The sequence below is a fragment of the Leopardus geoffroyi genome, chromosome E3 (genome assembly GCF_018350155.1).
Source record: "Leopardus geoffroyi isolate Oge1 chromosome E3, O.geoffroyi_Oge1_pat1.0, whole genome shotgun sequence".
Taxonomy (NCBI): domain Eukaryota; kingdom Metazoa; phylum Chordata; class Mammalia; order Carnivora; family Felidae; genus Leopardus; species Leopardus geoffroyi.
In genome coordinates, this window is record NC_059340.1 from 20,382,824 (window position 1) to 20,400,932 (window position 18,109).

At 51.4% G+C, this 18,109-nt stretch overlaps 1 long non-coding RNA gene across 1 annotated transcript; it reads right to left on the minus strand.

Annotated features, from left to right (window-relative positions):
* Positions 1-5,862: 5,862 nt before the first annotated feature.
* LOC123589376 lies at positions 5,863-7,737 on the minus strand. The gene is made up of 4 exons (XR_006708290.1): positions 7,640-7,737; positions 7,378-7,514; positions 7,235-7,280; positions 5,863-6,410 (listed from the first exon to the last, which is right to left on the minus strand). It is a non-coding gene; the product is annotated as an uncharacterized LOC123589376 (long non-coding RNA).
* Positions 7,738-18,109: the final 10,372 nt, after the last annotated feature.

Below are 18,109 nucleotides of genomic sequence, written 5' to 3' on the forward strand. Positions count from 1 at the left end.
AGTTTGACTTGGAACAGAATTAATATTCTTCTTTAAATAGACTCAATTTTTTAAAATAAATAAATTTCCTGAAAAGGGAAGCTTACTCTGCCACATCCTACAGGGAAAATTGGTATCATTTGCCACAGAGAGGAGATAATCACGAGACTGAGCGTGTTGGGAACAAACACTCTTTCGTAGGCTTAGTGAAACGTCCTGCTTGCTTCTGCAGGCTCTGAGTCCGAGGCCAGCCCTTTACTGATTGATAAAGGAGATTAGCCGTGTCAGAGAGATGCGAGAGGCGTGTTATCACCCAGCTCGGGCCAGATGGTTGGGGTCGCGTGACTTGTTCTGGCCAACAGCCCATGTGTGGAAGCTTCCAGTGCCCCTTTTGGGTTCTGGCAGTAGGCGGCTGGTATTCCCCTCCCATCTCTCTTTTGCTTGGAGGCCGTGTGCTCCAGAAATCAGAGCTGCAGGGGCATCCAGACTTGGCATGGGCGAGAAAGGACCGTATTATGTCAGGGCACTGAGATATCGGGGCTTACTTGTTCTGCGGCATGGCGTAGGCTGTTCTGACTGCTGTAGACTTGGGGAAATGCCATCTTTGAAGAGCTCTTTATTAGTGTTAGACTACCAGAACCACACCGCCTTCCCAGCTGGGCCCCTTATTTTCTGCTCCTCTGTCTCTCCTCCTCTCTTCCCCGTACATTCCGCTAACAGGCTGCCTCCGATTGCTCACCATCACTCTTGGCTTTGCCTACAGACTCACGGTCCATTCAGCTTCAAAGAGGCCTCTGCATTATTTTAGTCAGGCTGGTTCCCCAGTGGGAGTCACCTCCCCACACCTCTGATAGGACCTGCTTGCATACGTGCCAGGACAAGAGGCTCACTCCCTCTCAAGGTGGTTCCTTCCCTCACTGGGCAACTCTGTCCACGAGGAGCTTCTTGGGATCCATCAGACAGCACTTTCGCCTCTGACCATTTCTTCTCGCCCCCATCCAGAGTCCCACAGAATGGCTGTCCCTGACCCAGGACAAGCCTTGGAAACCCAAAGCCCCTCAAAATTTCTCTTTTCCAGGCATTCTCTTCCAGGGCGCAAGGAAGACACATCCTGTGGGGCTCTTGGCCATGTGCCCTGCGGTGGGAATACACCCAAGTCTTGTGTCCAAGACTTTGTCATAGCTTGCCACTTGAGCCCCACTCTCCTGGGTGGAGGGAACTAAATCTCAGTCTGTTTAGAATTCCTTCTTTGCTGTGGGATTGCTTTCAAGTTCTGCATGTGGGGAGGATCAAGGGGTTGGAGAGGGAAACGTATCATCCATGGGGATTCTCTGCAAGTCCTGGAGGGCCGGCCACATGTGCTGCTGTGGCTATCTGGGCTCCTAGCCAAAGGTGAGGGCTACTTCTCACCATCCCTGTGTGCTGACTTCTGGGTGTGTGGGGATCAGGTGGCCTCTTCATGCTACACTCTGTGAGAAGCCACAGGAAAGCCAGTGAGCCTTTCCAAGGCTTTCCGAGGTCCTTCACCACGTCCCCCTTGCTCTGGGCGCCTGGGACCCGTTCTGTGGCTTCTCTCTGTGATTCTATGTGGAGGGCCCTCCAGACCTTTCTCAGCCTAGAATGCCCCACTGAGCCAGCCTCTCAGACTCTGCCCAGGAACGGGGGTATAATGTAGGATGCAGCGGGAGGGAGGGACTCAAATCAGAGGGCCGAAAGCTGTCTCAGCAGGAAGGAACCAAAGCAGTGAAGGAATGTGGTTTTGCAGAACCCACAGTTCCAGCCCAGGAGATGTCTTGCCTGGTATAGCCCTTATGTGAGCCAGTTTGGGCCAGACTGGAGCTAGGACGTGTGCAGAAGCCTGCCCTGAATTATCCTGAAGTTCTCTTTAGCCCATTGCAATACTAAGCTCTCCTCCTATGGCCATGTTTCCGCTAGGTTTTGCACATACGATGTATACATTAGCATGTCGACGTGCTGGGCAGGCATGGTTGAACCAAAGTGTTTAAGTCATAGAATGTGTATAAGTTCCTTAATGCATAGGAAAGCTCCCTGCCCCCGCCCCCTAATATACTGAATAAAAGCTTCCTGTACTAATCCCACAGGGAGATATGGTGCTTGGAGACCTATCTCCCTGTCTCCTTACTTGTAACAAGTAATAAAGAGTTCCTTGCTTCCAAAGCTTCCTTGGGTTGTGTTCAATTTAATGTACCCCAAGTGGTGAGGCCCTTGGGTCTGGTTACAGTGGCACAGATCTGCCTACTTCCCCCACCTGGGGCTCAGCCAGGACCCCCTTTCTCAGGGACACGGCAACCTCACATTCCTTTTGCTTTCTGTCCAATCCTTCTTCCCCAGTCATGGTGCCCGGGGCAGGGGGTAGGGGCAGGCGGCGTAGGAAGCCCTACTTACCCCGTCCCATTCATCCTCACAAGGACCCCTTTTATAGCAGATGGTGAAACTGAGGTCCAGGGAAAGTGAAGGGTATAGCAGAGCCAGGATTTAAACCCAGATGTGTCTGCAATATCCAGGCACTTCTCCAGGAATCACACCTGGGAATGTCAGTGCACTGCTGGAGTTCTGGGGTCTTGAGAGGATGTGCGGGGAGGTTTGAGGCAATAAAGCCACCATCACATCCTTTAAAAGACACTCAAGTGTTCCCTCCGACTTCAGAGGCTTCAGAGCTGGTGTCCTCAGGCCCTCCTTCTAAGTGAACAGACAGCTCGTGCATTAATTCCATAAACATTTGCCGAGTTTCTCCCATGTTCCAGGTGTGGCAGGAGGGGCTGGTGCTACAGCAGTGAACAGAAAAACCTGCCCTGGGGCGCCTGGGTGGCTCAGTCAGTTAAGCATCTGCCTCTTCATCTCCGCTCAGGTCATGATCTCAGGTTTCCTGAGTTCCAGCCCTGCACCCGGCTCTGTGCTGAAGGCACAGAGCCTGCTTGGGATTCTGTCTCAGCCTCTCTCTCTGCCGCTCCCCTGTTGTGCTCGCTCTCTCTCTCTCTCTCTCAAAATAAATAAATAACCTTAAAAAAAGCCCTGCCCTTGGGGATTAAACAGTTTTATAGATGGAAATAGACAAGACTCCCAGGCCAACAAATAAATGAGGGGACTATTTATAAATAAAATTCAGCCTAGTAAATGTGAAGGTCCAGTTGACCTTATTAAATGATTGCTGAATCAGGAGGCATCCCATCTAGCAAGTGGAGGGGAGCAAGGAAAGCATCATCTAAGCAAGGAATGTCCTCCTAAGGGGGGCAGAAAGGGGCCGCCAGTCTTGACCAGGAAATTCCACGTTGACTGGTTAAAGGTTACGTTCCTGGAGGGTCGAAACTGCAGTTAGGTTAGGCAGGTATTAAGTCTTGGTTTGCTCAGAAGGCTAAGTGATGCCATTTAGAGGCTGTGGGTTTTTTTGTTTTTTTTTTTAAACAGTTCTCAATTTTGGATCGGTACAAGTCTGCTGAAGGAAATTAATTAGGCTGTGTGATATTATGATATATCATAATCAGATACACACACACACACACACATAACTTGGTCTTTGTCCTCAGTTCTTAGCACAGAGCTCTTAAGACCCTTATAATTTATTGAGTGACGCAGTGCTAGTCCCCCGTCCGGTCTTGGTCCCCAGTTCCTAAAGAGTTTCTAAGAGCCTTGGAATCTCTGCAGTGGTAACAGTTTTTTTTTTTTTTTTTGTTTTGTATGCTGATGAATGGCTGGAGGGAGGACCTGATTCTTCCACAATGGGGGCTGCTTACCTACAAGACCAAGGCCAGACTAGACGGTTGGAAGTTTGAGCCCCACCCCCTGACCTCTCAGGAGAGGGAGGACTGGAGATGGCGTCCAATCACCAATAAATAGCTAATGATTTAATCAACTGTGCCTGTGTAACGGAACCTCCATAAAAACCTGAACAATGGGGTCTGGGGAGCTTCCAGGGGGGTGATCACGTCAAGGTGCCAGGAGGGGGGACAAGCCTGGAGAGGGCTTGGATTCTCCATGCACCTGCCTTACCTCACACTATGTATCTCTTCCATCTGGCCGTTACTGAGTTGTATCCTCAGAAACCAGGCATCTAGTAAGGAAGCTGTTTTCGGGGGGTTGTGTGAGTCATTCTAGCAAATTCTCAAAACTGAGGAGGGGCCGTGGGAACTCCTGATTTATAGCCCGTCTGCCGGAAGTACAGGAGGCCCGGGACTTGCCCCTGGCGTCTGATGTGGGGAGTCTTGTGGGACGGAGACCTTGATCCGTGGGGTCTGCGCTGACCGCGGGTGGTTAGCGTCAGAGCTGGGCTGAATTGTAGGACACCGGGATGGAAAATTGGTTGTTGCTGGGGAAAAAAACTCCACACGTCTTGGTGTTCAAAGTGTTTGGAGTGAAAAACAGAGGGTGACAGGTGGTTAGGGAAAGCCTCCCGGAACAGTGACACTTGGGCTGAGACCAGCTGTGTGAACAATCCAGGCACAGCATCCCGGGCTGGAGAGAACAGCAAGTATGGTGGCATTGAGGAAGCCACAAGCTGGATGTGGCCAGAGGGTGGTGAGTAAGAAAAGGACGGAGGGCCAGGCAGGGGCTACATCATAGGGGCCTTAGTACCTATCAGTTGCTGTCCCGGCAGGAAACAGGAGGCACGCCCAGGGGAGCTTGATAAAGGGACTGGTTACAAGGGTCTGGGTGGGGTTGAAGGATATTAACACAAAGTGACAAGCTCCCTGGGATCAGCAGCCGGGGCACCCTGGTGGCCACCCCTAGTCCTGAGGGGGCCATGGAGGAGCAGTTAAGGGAACCCAGGCGTTGTTGTACCTGTAGGAGGTCACCTGCAGCTTTCATCAAGAAGGGGGCCTGGTCACCGCCAACCTTCGGCCAAGCAGAGAGGAGGCTGGGGAGTAATGCCCCCACCTCTCTCTGCCCCTGCCCCCTGATCTGCTGGCACCCCCTATTGGCCGAATCCCCCAGAAGCCAGAGGGCAGAGGCTGATGTACTCCCTTCAGCTCTGCCTCTGGGGTACCAGACAGGTGTCAAAGATGGGGAGTTATCTGGTGGACAAACAGGAAATACCCAGCACAGCCGTGGAAGCGGTGGCAGCCAAGTGCGTATTATCGTGAGTTCATTGAGAAGCCACCAAGGGGTCTGAACTGGGCAATGGCCCAATTTGGAAGTCCGCTGGCCTCTCTGGCTGCTCTCTGGGGAGTGGGTACAGCAGGGAGGCGCAGGGCAGGGAGAGCAGTTTGGAGGCTGTTCTTGTTGTCCAGTGGGTGACAACGGTAGCTGGGACCAAGGAGGGGGCAGTGAGGGCAGACAGAAGAGCGGGGCTCAGGGTTATACTCGACTTAAACTGGACAGGGATTGCTGGTGGATTGGCTGTGGGGAGGGGTGAGGCCACATGACGAGGGAGCCTGAGGCAGAGAATAACAGACGACTTAGAGCTCAGAAAGCTCAGGTGACACCCTCTGGACTTGTCCCTTTTGCCCACCCTTACCACGTCGTCGGGAAAGGAGACTTGGATGGCAGCCTTCGGACAACTCTATGTGGCAGGTGTTTTTAGAACAAGTGAAGAATTCACACGTCAGAGAGGTTAAGATATCTGCCCAAGATCACACAGCAAGCAGGTACAGATGGGGATTTGGACGTGGGTCTGTCTGATTCACTGAGTCCCCTGTGCAGGAAGATTTGATGGGGGTCTCTTGCCTTACGTGTCAGCCACAAACTGGGGCTTGTGCTGCCCAGGGAGATCTGCCCTCGAGACAGGCTACAAGTACATCACCAACACGGCCACCTGTGGCATGCTGGAATTTGGGCAGAGAGGTGGCCCTGGCAGGAGTTATTGGGGTTTTTAAAACTATTATTATTATTACAGAATTGGGGAACGATGAGGAAAACTAACATCTATAAAGCTCCTTTATTTATTCATTCATCCTTGAGTTAAAAAATCCCTTTCTGGATTCCAGGCTTCTTGCTGGACAGGTCACTTGGGTTATCTCATTTTATCCCCCAAACGAACAACCCAGCTGAGGTGAGCTTCGTGCTTCCCCCCGGTTTTGCGGGCCTCAGGGAATGAAGGCGCAGAGAGGGGAGTGACACATCCACCTCTTCCCTAAAGCACTTCCCACTGAGTCTCAGGCCAGCTGGGTGTCAGACTGTAGGGTGCCGTGGTTAGAAGCGTGGTGCTGAGATCAGGGCACTTTGTTCAAATCCCGGCTCTCCTTTGATAGAGGCGTGGCCTCAGTTTCCACATCTGTCAAATGGGTCAGTAACGGTATCTATCTGAAAGGCTGTTGCACGGATTGATGGAGACGAGGAATACAATGGAACAGAATAAGGGCTCAGGGCACCTTGCCCATCACTGTGACCTCCGTTCCTGAAACCAGTGTCAATGCTTTGCGGGGGACTCTTCAGCCATCTCTGAGCTGCTTTAGCAGGTACCAGAGCTGTCACACCTGGCCAGGGGGACAGGTGCAGACGTTACACACATGTCAGAGTGCAACAGGTGCAGTGGCAAAGGGTTCAGATAAGAGCGGTGACAACAGGGTCCCCCGACGCCAGCCCTCTTTAGTGTATCACCTCATGTCATTTATTCCCCAGCACTTATTAGGGTCCAAAATCAGCTTGTGTGCGTTCCTTGGTTGACTTGTCACCTGCCTCCACCACTAAGCACCCTGTCCACCACTGTCCCCTCGCTGTCCAGCAAGCACAGTGCCTGGCCTCAGCAGACACTCAGTAAATACTGACTGAATGCAGGAACGAGTTGTCGGGTGAAATGAAGCCCCACGTGTTAATGTCATGCCTCTGGGCACCAAGGAGGGAGAGAGGAGACAGGTGGGGAGGGGTCGGGTGGGCTCAGCCTCTGAGGCCTCCTGAACCTTGCACACAGCCTGGGTCATCAAGAACGCTGTCAGTGACTGCCCCCTGGGGCCTCTTCAGAGGCTGATTCCCAACACTCCCCCACCAGCTCTGCAGCTATCTGAGGTCAGCTCCCAGGGTTCAAGGGAGAATTGCAGGTGTGGGGGTGGGATGAGGGTCTGGGCAGCTGACTATAGACAAGTGCCCTGGATAACCCTCTGGAGGCCTCAGTGTCTTTATCTGTAGGATGGGAACGGTCATAGCATCTCCTGTCAGCAGCATGGCAGAGCCCTTTAGATAGTGAGCTCTCTGGATGGTCCTTCATGACTTAAAACCTGGGCTCTGACACTTCCTGGCTCTGTGCCCTTAACTCCTCTGGGCCTCAGTTTCCTATCTGCCAAGCGGGACGAATATCACCAACCTCATGGCTTCTGGCCGATAAAACAAACTCCAGGTACGAAAGGTGCCTGGCAAAGAGAAAGCCCTCGGTCAGTATTAGCCACGCCCCTTCAAGGGTCCCGGACCCAGCGCCCCCCCCTCCGCCCCCCCCCGCAACTCCCCGACCTGGGCCACCACCAGGCCTGGGTGCTGCTCCTCCATGGGACCCTCTCTAAGCGGCGCCTCCAGCCTCCACTTTCCAAGATCTACCAGTGGCCGCTGGGCTGCAGCAAAGAGCTTCCCTCAGTGCTTCAGAAGTGCCTCTGAAAAACAGGGAAAAACCTTCTCTGGATTGTTGCCTGCGGCAGACAGTTTAAATTAACTTAAACCGTTTCCTGCTCCCACCCCCATCTCGTTATCCTTTTTCACGGAGGCGAGAAGAGAAAACCTTTGCAGGAGAAGCCACGGGAGACGCTTCTCTCTCTCTTCCCTCCAGCGGATGCCAGACCGGGAGATGCTAAAGTTTGCAGCCGGCGCGTCGCGGCGGGAGCGCGGGCCGCGGCCCCCGGGGCCGGTTGCTAGGGAACGCGCGGGGCGGGGCGGGGCGGGGCGGCGGGGGGCGGGGGGCAGCGCGCGGGCCCGTGCGGCAGTGCCGCGCGCCGCCGCTAGGGTGCAGCAAGGCCCCGCGGATGCCCGGCGCCCGCTCCCGGTCGCGAATGCCGAGCACGTCCGGGCAAGGTGGCGGGAGGCACGAGCCGGCGGCGGCGCGGCGACCCGGGCGCGGCTCTGGCCTGCAGGGACCGGAGGGCGCCGGCCTGAGACCCGTCTCTCCCGACCCTCGGCTCCCGCGGCCTGGTCCCCTGGGACCGGAGCTCGCCCAGGGCAGCGGCTCGCCGCCCTTTTGTCCGCGTTCATCTCTCCCGTAATTCATTAATTCGTGCTTTCTCTTTTCATCCCTTCAACCGCTCCCCACACTACTATTCCTCCCCTCCCTCCCGCCTTGATTCTCGTCTTCCCGTCTTCCCTTCCTCCTTCCCTCCTTCTACCCGCCCACCCACCACCCGTCCATTTTTTCGGTCCATCCATCCATCCATCCATCCATCATCGTTCCGTTCCTTTTCCTTCTTTCTATCCACCCATCCATCCATCTCTCCACATTCTTCCCTCCCTCCCTCTCCTCCTTGCTTCTGCATTCTGGAGTGGGACTAACTTCAGAGTCCACTGCCAGCCATAAGTCTCTGGGCAAGTTAACTCGTCTGCCTCCCCCTCCGGCATCTGGGCAGTTGAGGACACCGGGCCAGCCTCACTCTCGGGCCGCTGCCAGGATGTAGTGACCACCCACAGAAGAATCTTGCACAAAGCCTGGCGCCTAGGGAGCGCCCAGTGCTGGGAGCAGCATGCTGCTCTGTTGTCCACTCCTGCCGCGTGTTAGACTCCGGTAGGGGAGCTTTGAAAACAATGCCGATTCCGGTGCTTCTCTAGAAATTCTGGTGGAGCCCAGACACTGGTAGGTTCTGCGGACTCTGTAGGTGATTAGAATGAGCAGCCGAGTGGAGACCTGCCGAGGAGACTATTTGACTGATGCCAACCAGCGCCAGGCTCTGTGCCAGGGGAACTGGGGATGAGGTGGGGGGAGTGGGGACCTCAGGGCCCTCCGCCTTCACCCGCCTCCCCTCCTCCTGCTCCCTGGTTCCTGGGAGTCCAGCCTGTCTGCAGCACTGCCCTCCCCTCAAGGAGCCAAGCACATGCATGCCCGTAGGCCTTTGCACACACAGTCCCCTCTGCCTAGAAAACACTACCTCCTGGGCAGATGCCCCTTCCCGGGGCAGCCTTCCCTGGCCACACTCTCCAGGCAGGCCACATCCCCTCCTTGCACCCCCGGATCTGCCATTGCAGTGGCCTGTTTTTCTTGTCTGTCCTCTCCTGTGTGTGGAAGCTTCCCCAGGGCAAAGCCTGGATTTGGTTCTTCTGAGTGTGCCCAGCCTAGGCGCCGACACGGGTTTAGTCACTGATGTGTCCGCTATGAGGACTTGGTTGTGATCAAACCAGCTGACACAGTTACCAGCAGATCCTACCGCTTGATCAACCCCCATTTCTCCAGGATCAGCCCATCCGGCTGTCCAGTGGCCCTTCTGGGAGAGACTGCTTCCTGGGTGCGAGAGCTCCTCTCCTGAGAGGGGAAACAGTAAAGTGCTGGGGCCCAGGGACGTCTGTTCAAGGGGAAAATGTCCTGCCTCTGGCTTCTCACAGACCCAGCCTGTAGACACAGCATGGAAGCTTGACAAAGCAAGCCCCGCCCCCCACCCCGCCCCAAGTTTTGTTTGGCGTGCATAGAGTTAATTTTCTTCCTGAGAAACAGTTGTCACCATTACAAAGCTGGTGTATTTTACACAAAAATGGGGATTTTTCACCTTGTCTTGGAAAACAAGAGCTCTGGCAACATACTGCAGTGCCCCCCCCCCAACCCCCCTCTCCAACCTGTGTACCTGGCACCCGTGGGCTAGGGGGAGGGGTGAGGTGGATGAGGCAGCTGAGGCCCCAGAGAGGGCTGTGCACTTGGCAAGAGTCACACAGCAAGTGTTCGGAGGTGCCTGGGTCAGATAGCAGAGACACAGAGGGGTGATGAGTCCTTATGAAGGTCTCTTCTGGGGGGAAGACCTGAATGGAGAGGGGTCTGAAAATCATGAGAAGGAGATGGGGTTCTGGGACTCTTTCATCTGAGAGAGGAGATGCCTCGGGGAGTGAAGTGGGGGCAAGAATGGTTGTTTCCAGGTGGGAAGGGTGTCCTCTGTGCCTTTAGGGGGCCACAGCCAGCATTCACTGAACGCTTTTGTGTGCCAGGCACGATGCAAAACGTGTCCCATGTGGCATTCTTCATAACAGCCAAAGAAAGAGACACATTCGGTGCGCCTGGGTGGCTCAGTCCGTTAAGTGTCCGACTCTTGATTTCGGCTCAGGTTGTGATCCCTGGGTCATGCGATCAAGCCCCGCTTCGAGCACTGCATTGGGCTCCATGCTAAGCTTAAGATTCTCTCCCTCCCTCTGCCCCTCCAAGCCTTGTGCTCTCTCTTTCAAAATAAATAAATAAACTTTAAAAAATAGGCACATTTGCAACCCTCCTTTTGGTAAGAAACGAAGGCTCCGAGAGGTTTCACAAATTGCCTAGCGTCTCTGTGGTCGACTTTACCATTGGCATGAATATTTTGCTTTTTTTTTTCTCCTTCCCGGGTACACAAAAAAGTACATTTCCCAGCCCCTTGCAGGTGGGCCTGGCCATAGGACTAGTTCTGGCCAATGGAATGTGGGGTGGAAGTGATGGGTGCCTGTCTCTCTGCCTGTCCACCCACCCAGGTGGTGAGGGATGAGGCTTTGTTGAGGTGGCTGGACAGTTCTAAGCAGTTAGCATGGGGGGGACAGCTGCCCAACCCTGTTGCCTTGACCTTGAGTAGATTTGCCTTAAACAAACTTTTGTGCTGTTAAGCAGCTGAGACATGGGGGTTGTTTGTAACTGTGGCAGATCCTAGCCAAGCTTGATTAATACATCACAAAGCTAGAAAGGGGGGGGTGGTGGCTGGGATTTGAACCCACATCTTACTGACCGAAGACTCTTACCTGTTACTCTAGAGGCAGAATTAGTAAGGGCGGGTGCGGATTCCATTGATTCAATGACACACAATCCCTCTCTCCATGCACATTTTAACCTTCCTGAAATCAGGTTTCGTCTCATAATCAGCAGCATCTCACAGTCCTTGTTGGGCGGGTGGCAGTCACACAGGTTGCCTGATGCCTTTTTGCAAGACTTTAAAAAGAAATGCCAGCATCAAAACTTGAAGAGTGACTGTCTACTTGAAATAAAATCTCTGGGACAGGGTGGCACACTCTTTCAAGAAATGTCACATCACCTACACTCTTGATGTCCCGGAAAGCGATATTGTGTGAAAAACACAAACATCAATGAGTCTGAGTTGAAAAGAGATTCACAAGAGCTGAACTCTGAATGTGAAGATGTTTGGGGATAACTTGACCAATTTATTTTGCTGGTATTTTCCATTTTCTATGTGCATAATAGTGATATAGGATAAAAATCTATGCCTAAATAAGTCTACACGAGCCCTTTCAATTGGTATAAAATAAAAATTCTAAGTGATAATAAAGCACTATGTCTGGCTTTAATTGGCAGCGTTTTTTCTTTCTTAGCGGTACATAAAGATGCACCCTTCAATCGATGGCATCTTATATTTGCGGAAATATAGTCCCTGTGGATCCCAGGAGGCGGAATTGCCAGCACAGGAAGCCTGGGGCCCCTGCACAGCCTGCTGGTGTGGAGAAGCTGGCACCATCCCCGGGGGGCTCCCTTCTCGGGCCCCTCCTGTGCCCCCAGGCACCTGGCTTTGACGTTCTTCTCTGCAGATTCTCTTTCCAACAGCTTCTGGTTTAGGCTGCTCAGCGGGGCTGATAGAGTTCGGGACAAATGCAGACTTCGCAGAGGGAATGAGGAATCCTTAGAATGTAATAAAGAGAAAGGGAGAGGGCTCCCCAGGCCCCTTGCAGGGAAATCAAGTGAAATTGCCAGAATGAAGATGAAGACAGCTGCTGTCTTTTTCTGTAGGTCTTCCTTTGCGTCAGGGGCCTGGACTGTGGCCGTGGCTCAGACAGCAACTCTGTGGCACCAGACCTGGGGACCTGGGGTTGGGGGCGCTGAAAAGGAGAGGGGCATGTTCTGTGAATTCCAACCGCTTTTTGTTCTCACCCCTGCTCCGTGTTGTCCCTGCCATTGTCCCCCTCTCTGACTGTATCAGTCAGGGCAGCCCGTGTAATGCTGCGGTAACAATCATCCCCTCACATGTCAGTCTCAGTGGCTTGTAATCATAAAGGTTTCGTTCTCTCTCATGCTTTCTGCCCCTCACAAGCCCCTCTTCACCCAGGGACCTGGAGGACAGAACATCCACCATCTGTGGCATCCCAAATTGCCCACTCAGTAGCCACATCTGCCACCTCTGCTCGAATGTCATGGCTAATACAAGTCCTGTGGCCACAGCCAATGTAAAAGGACACGCAATCAATCCTACCACATAACCAGGAGGCCGAGAGACAGACTATTTCTGAAAAATCCTATTGACTCTCACATTGACCACATCCCTGTTTCTTGCCAGGATCCTGTCTGTCACCACTGTCATCGCTGGCCATGCTCTGTCTCTCAGAGTCTCCACATCCTTTATCACGTGCCCAGGAGCGAGGCTGTACTTTTGAGACCGCGAGTTCTGGAAATGCAGAACTGTTTCCGTTCTTCTCCTCTGACACCTACCACATCATACGCTTAGTTCCATGGCTGATTGCACTGCTGGGCTGCAAACGCTCAAAATCCAGGATGGTGGCCATTCGTTCTGTGCCCCCAGGCACAAAGCCTGGCTCAGAGGAGGTGAGCATTTGGAAAAAGAATGGATAATTAAGTGAAAAATGCAATGAGCCTGTTGGAGGGATGAAATGCTCCTCATGTGGGGGAGTCCATATGGCCAAACTGAAAGTCCGCTCTCTGACCCTTGAGAAGCACCATCGGAAATGCCCAGGGATCTCAGAGAGTGTGTGTCCGTGTGTGTATGGGATGTGAGGAGACCCCAGTACTTTGGACACATCCTTAGGAGCTGGGCTGTGGCCTGGCTGACAAAAGGCAGGTTAGGGTTGATGGATCTCCACGTGTCATCTCATTACTGAGAGAGAGCGTCACCAGATCAACACAGCTGTTCAGTGTAGACCAATGGCTCTCAGCCTCCCCTGGCCCGACCCACACGGCCAATGGCATCCACATGAGCGTCTTGCTGCAAACATATCCAGCCTATGATCGGAAGCACAGACAAAGCCGACTGTGGGGTACACGCAATCCCCCCCTAACTGGCTGTGTGTCCACTGCTTCCTTTCCCTGCACGGAAGCTGATCTGAAAGCCAGTGAGGGAGGGGAACTTTTTTATGGTGTTTTTTTTTCAGGACACTTTTTGGCTGCAGGTGACATAGAACCAGTTAGCACGGTCTTGGGCAAACAAAAGGGAGTTTGTTTATTTCTCCCAAAAGTTCAAGGTAAATGACTTCAGGCACACCTGAATCCAGGGGTTCAAATGATGTGGCCAGGTGTCTGTTGATGAGGTGCTCTGTGCAAAAGAACACACTGACAATTATTGAGCATTTCCTTTGTTCTGGGAACTGTGCTAACACTTTACTTCGTGCCCCATCAACTTTAACCCTCGCAACCCTACAAAGTAGGTTCTATTATTAATTACACTATGCAGCTGAGGAGATGAAGGCTCAGAGACGCTTAGTAACTTTCCCAAGGTCACACAGCTAGTAGGTGGCTGACCCAGGATCCCACTGCTGTCTGACACTAGGGGTTCACTCCCGGTTCTTGTCATGTTCCTGCTTCCGGCTCGAGATATGTATTTGAAGCCACCACATCCCTGATTCTCTCGCTCAGACTCCAGAGGCAGGTTCCCTGAGGGACATTTCAGTCCTTAGGAACCCCAGGACTAGAGATATTAACTGTCACCTGCCGTCCACTCCCTCTCTGTGGAAGGCTTTGCTCCACACAGCCCTTGCCACCTTCAGCTGTCATCTCTTATAGTGGATGACTCCACCCCTTATCTTCCCTGCCATGGCCGATTGCACCAACCGTGGTCATGTGACCCGGGGACTGCCAATCTATAGGCTGGCCCACCACCTATCACTGTGTGGTTTGTATGGGCTTGGCCAATCAGATTCTCCCCTGGAATGTGAACTCAGACTCAGGGAAACTCCCATTTGGTGCTGGCAGTTGAACTTGGATGCCAAGTAGGTTCAGGGTTGGAGTGGCCATTTTGGACACCTGAGTCCCCTTCCAAGGAAGCCAGGAGGCTGACAGATGAGGTTCCGGCTGCTGCAGAGGGCAGAGTAGAAATGACACAGAGGGATGGCTTTGTAAAGGTGAGCAGCTTCCTGCACTTGGCTCTTTCCTACACGACCTCAGCCCTTTTTGCAACTCTGGAAAGCTTTCCACGCCCGCCTCTGGGCTGAAACATTTCCTTTTCTCTTCCTTCAGTTCAAAGGTTCAGAGACGTCAGTTGAAATAAATCAGACACAGGGCGCCTGGGTGGCTCAGCCGCTTAAGCGTCCAGCTTCAGGTCAGGTGGTGATCTCACGGTTCGTGAGTTCGAGCCCCGCGTCGGGCTCTGTGCTGACAGCTCTGAGCCTGGAGCCTGCCTCCGATTCTGTGTCTCCCCCTCTTCTGCTCATGCTCTGTGTCTCTCTGTCTCTCGTTAATAAATAAATGTTACAAAAATTTTATTTAAAAAAACCTTTTAAACTAGTGTGTAAAGTGCACACATAGGGTTTAAAAAAATAACAATGAAATAAACAGCCAGGTTGACAAATAGAACATTTCTAGTGGAACCTCCTAGATGCACTTCCTCAATGACAAAATTCCCCACCATCCTGAATTTTGTGCTACTGTTGTATTCATTCTTTTTTTTTTTTTAATTTTTTTTTTTAACGTTTATTTATTTTTGAGACAGAGAGAGACAGAGCATGAACGGGGGAGGGTCAGAGAGAGAGGGAGACACAGAATCGGAAACAGGCTCCAGGCTCTGAGCCATCAGCCCAGAGCCCGACGCGGGGCTCGAACTCACGGACCTCGAGATCGTGACCTGAGTTGAAGTCGGACGCTTAACCGACTGAGCCACCCAGGCGCCCCTGTCGTATTCATTCTTGCTGCCGTCTGGCGTACTGCTGTGTGAATGGACTACAGATGATTTACCCATTCTGTCGTGATGCACACACGGACTGGTTTCGGTTTGGGGGGATTATGAACATTCTTAGTTATGTCCCCTGGCAGACTTGTTTACAGGTTTACCTAGGTATGTGCCTGGGGGTGAGGCTGTTGGGTCATGGGATTTTCTTACCTAAAACTTGAGGGCGAAGTCCAACCTGGTTTCAAAAGTGGCTGGACCAATTTTCGCCCCACCAGCAGTGCATGAGAATTCCTGGTATTGCATATTCTTGCTGGCGTTTGCTAATGTTTTACTTGGAAGTTTTTGCCCGTGTCTGGTGGGAATTGGTATCTCCTTGTGGCTTTAATTTGCATTTTATGATTATAAATGAGATCGAGCATCTTTTATATGTTTATTGGTTGCTTGAATTTCCTTTTCTGGAAAAGTCCCGTTCACGTCTTCTGCTGCTGCTTTTTTTTTTTTTTTTTTTCCTTCAATTTTGTCTTCTTCCTACCAATTCACGGGAGTGCTCAATACAATTTGAATGCTATACTTTGTCAATTTGTTTTGTAGGCTGCGGATGTCTCCTTGCACATGGATACATTCTTGAAAAAATTCAAGTGTAGCTAATACTAAAGTTCCACTCGAAATCCCCCGAAATCCCCCCTCATCCGTCCTCCTTTCTCTCCAGATGCAACAACTCTTATCAGTTAAATGTGTTTTCTGTCATCCATTTCCTATGTATTAACATGCGCACGCGCGCACACACATTCCTATGGGAATACTATACGTTGTTTCCTTCCATTGATTCCAATACAGATGGGATTATACCATGCTTATTATTCTATGCCACTCTTATTTCACTTAAGGTGTCTTGGGCTTCTTCTGCCTATGGGCATTCATCTAGATCTAGCTCATTCCTTTTCTTTATCTCATAATACTCCATAATATGGTTGTATTATTTTAGTTTAGTCATTTCTGTGTCTATAGGCATTTATATTGTTTCCACATTTTCACTATGGCAAATGATGCTTGCAGTGACCACGCCCACTTATGCCTCCTTGGGCCCGTATGTGAGTAATTCTCCAAGATACTCACTTAGCAGTGGCTAACATAACATACCCTTTTTTTAAAAAAAAATTTTTTTTTTTCAACGTTTATTTATTTTTGGGACAGAGAGACACAGAGCATGAACGGGGGAGGGGCAGAGAGAGAGGGAGACACAGAATCGGAAACAGGCTCCAGGCTCCGAGCCATCAGCCCAGAGCCCGACGCGGGGCTCGAACTCACGGACCGCGAGATCGTGGCCTGGCTGAAGTCGGACGCTTAACCGACTGCGCCACCCAGGCGCCCCAACATACCCTTTTGAAATTGCGGTAGGCACTGTCGAATTGCCCTGCCTAAACCTACGAGCTTTCATTTCCAGCGACACTACTTGTACGTACCCATTTCTCCACACCGTTACCAAGGCTAGATGCCTTCGGTCTACCTTTTTTTTGTTTTGTTTTGTTTTGCCCATTTTATAGAGGGTTTATCATTGTTTTATTTATTTATTTATTTATTTATTTAATTTAGTTTTAAAGTTTAGTTATTTTGAGAGGGAGATAGACTGAGCGGGGGAGGGGCAGACAGAGGGGAGAGAGAGAAGCCCAAGCAGGCTCTGCACTGACAGCGGGGCTCGAACTCACGAACAGCGAGGTCATGACCTGAGCTGAAACCAAGAGTTGGCCACTTAACCGACTGAGCCACCCGAGTGCCGCTCGTTGTTCTAAATTCTAGTCCCATGATACTTTGCTGGGCTTTCTCTCATATGTAAGTCTATCGGCCTTCCTGTACTTTGCCTTTTCTATACTTTGTCCATTTTGCGATTGGGTTATTTTACTTTTTCTTGTTGATCAATAGATAGGAATTTTTTGACAGTTAATTATGTCAAAACCATTTCTCTGCCTGCTGGAATTTCAGTCGAGAACTCTTACCTAGTTTTAGTTCAGTGCAGTAATTTTCCAAGGGATCTCTACTTCCCAGACCACAGCGGTCTGGGACTAATGAGTGAACTGAGGCACCTCAGCCCAAATGAGCAATGGCTACGTGGTGAGCATAAGTCCTTGGAAGCCGCAAGCCCTCACCCACACACGTCTGTGTTGCTTCCCGGTCTGTCCCCCAAAAAGCTGGTTGAGTGTCAGATGCCTGGAGCTTGGTTACCTGGGCAGCATGCTTGTCGTCTCGACAGCCACCATCTATGGTGGGCCCGCTCTGTCCCAGTCACCATACATACACCTCCCCTATCCCTACAGCAGCCCTGTGAGACACACACTGTTATCCCCAACATATAGATGAGAAAACTGAGGCTTAGAGAAAGGAGATTCAGCTGCTTCACAGCAGCCATGTAGCTGGACCAGGATTCAAGTGTGGCTCTGCCTGGCTTGAAATCTTATTCTTTCCACTGCAACATAGTGCTCTCGCCGAGAGGGTCGCCCATAGCATGAATTGCTAATACTCTTTCTTCTATTACTACTGCTGCTAATATTACTACTCCTCTGGCTAATACTACTACCAAATGTTACTCTCACTGTGACTCTTATTACAATTATTATTATAAATGAACCCAGCAAATGCTTTTTATTTTATTTTATTGTGATAAGAACGCTTAACATGAGATCTAGCCTCGTAATGAGTGCATTATTGTTGACTGTAGGTAGAGTACTCAAATTGCCCTTCAAAAATGAAGGAGAGGTGATGCAATAACCTAAGGAAAGATGAAACTCGTGAGTTCATTCAACTCTTTGCATGTGCCAGGTGCAATCCTGGCAAACACAGACTTGTTCCTCGCTATAAAGGAGCTTAGATTTTAGTGGCAGATGATAAAGCCAGCATATTTTGAGCTCTACGTATGCACTAGGCAGTGCACTTTATGGACATTATTTATGGATAGTATTTCATGTAGTTCTCAGAAACCCCCTTGGGGGTTGGGCACTATTATTCATCTTATGGTCTCGGCTCATATGTCACCTCCGCCAAGAAGTCTTCCCTGACTCCCTATGTAAATGGATCCCCCTCTCCCATTCCCTCCATCCTGACACCCTGTGTGCTTCCATCGCTATTCCGATCACATGTGATCATTACCTATTTGTTGACTGTGTGTCTCCCCTGCCAGACCGGAAGTGGCCCGTGTCTGTTGTGTTTACCAC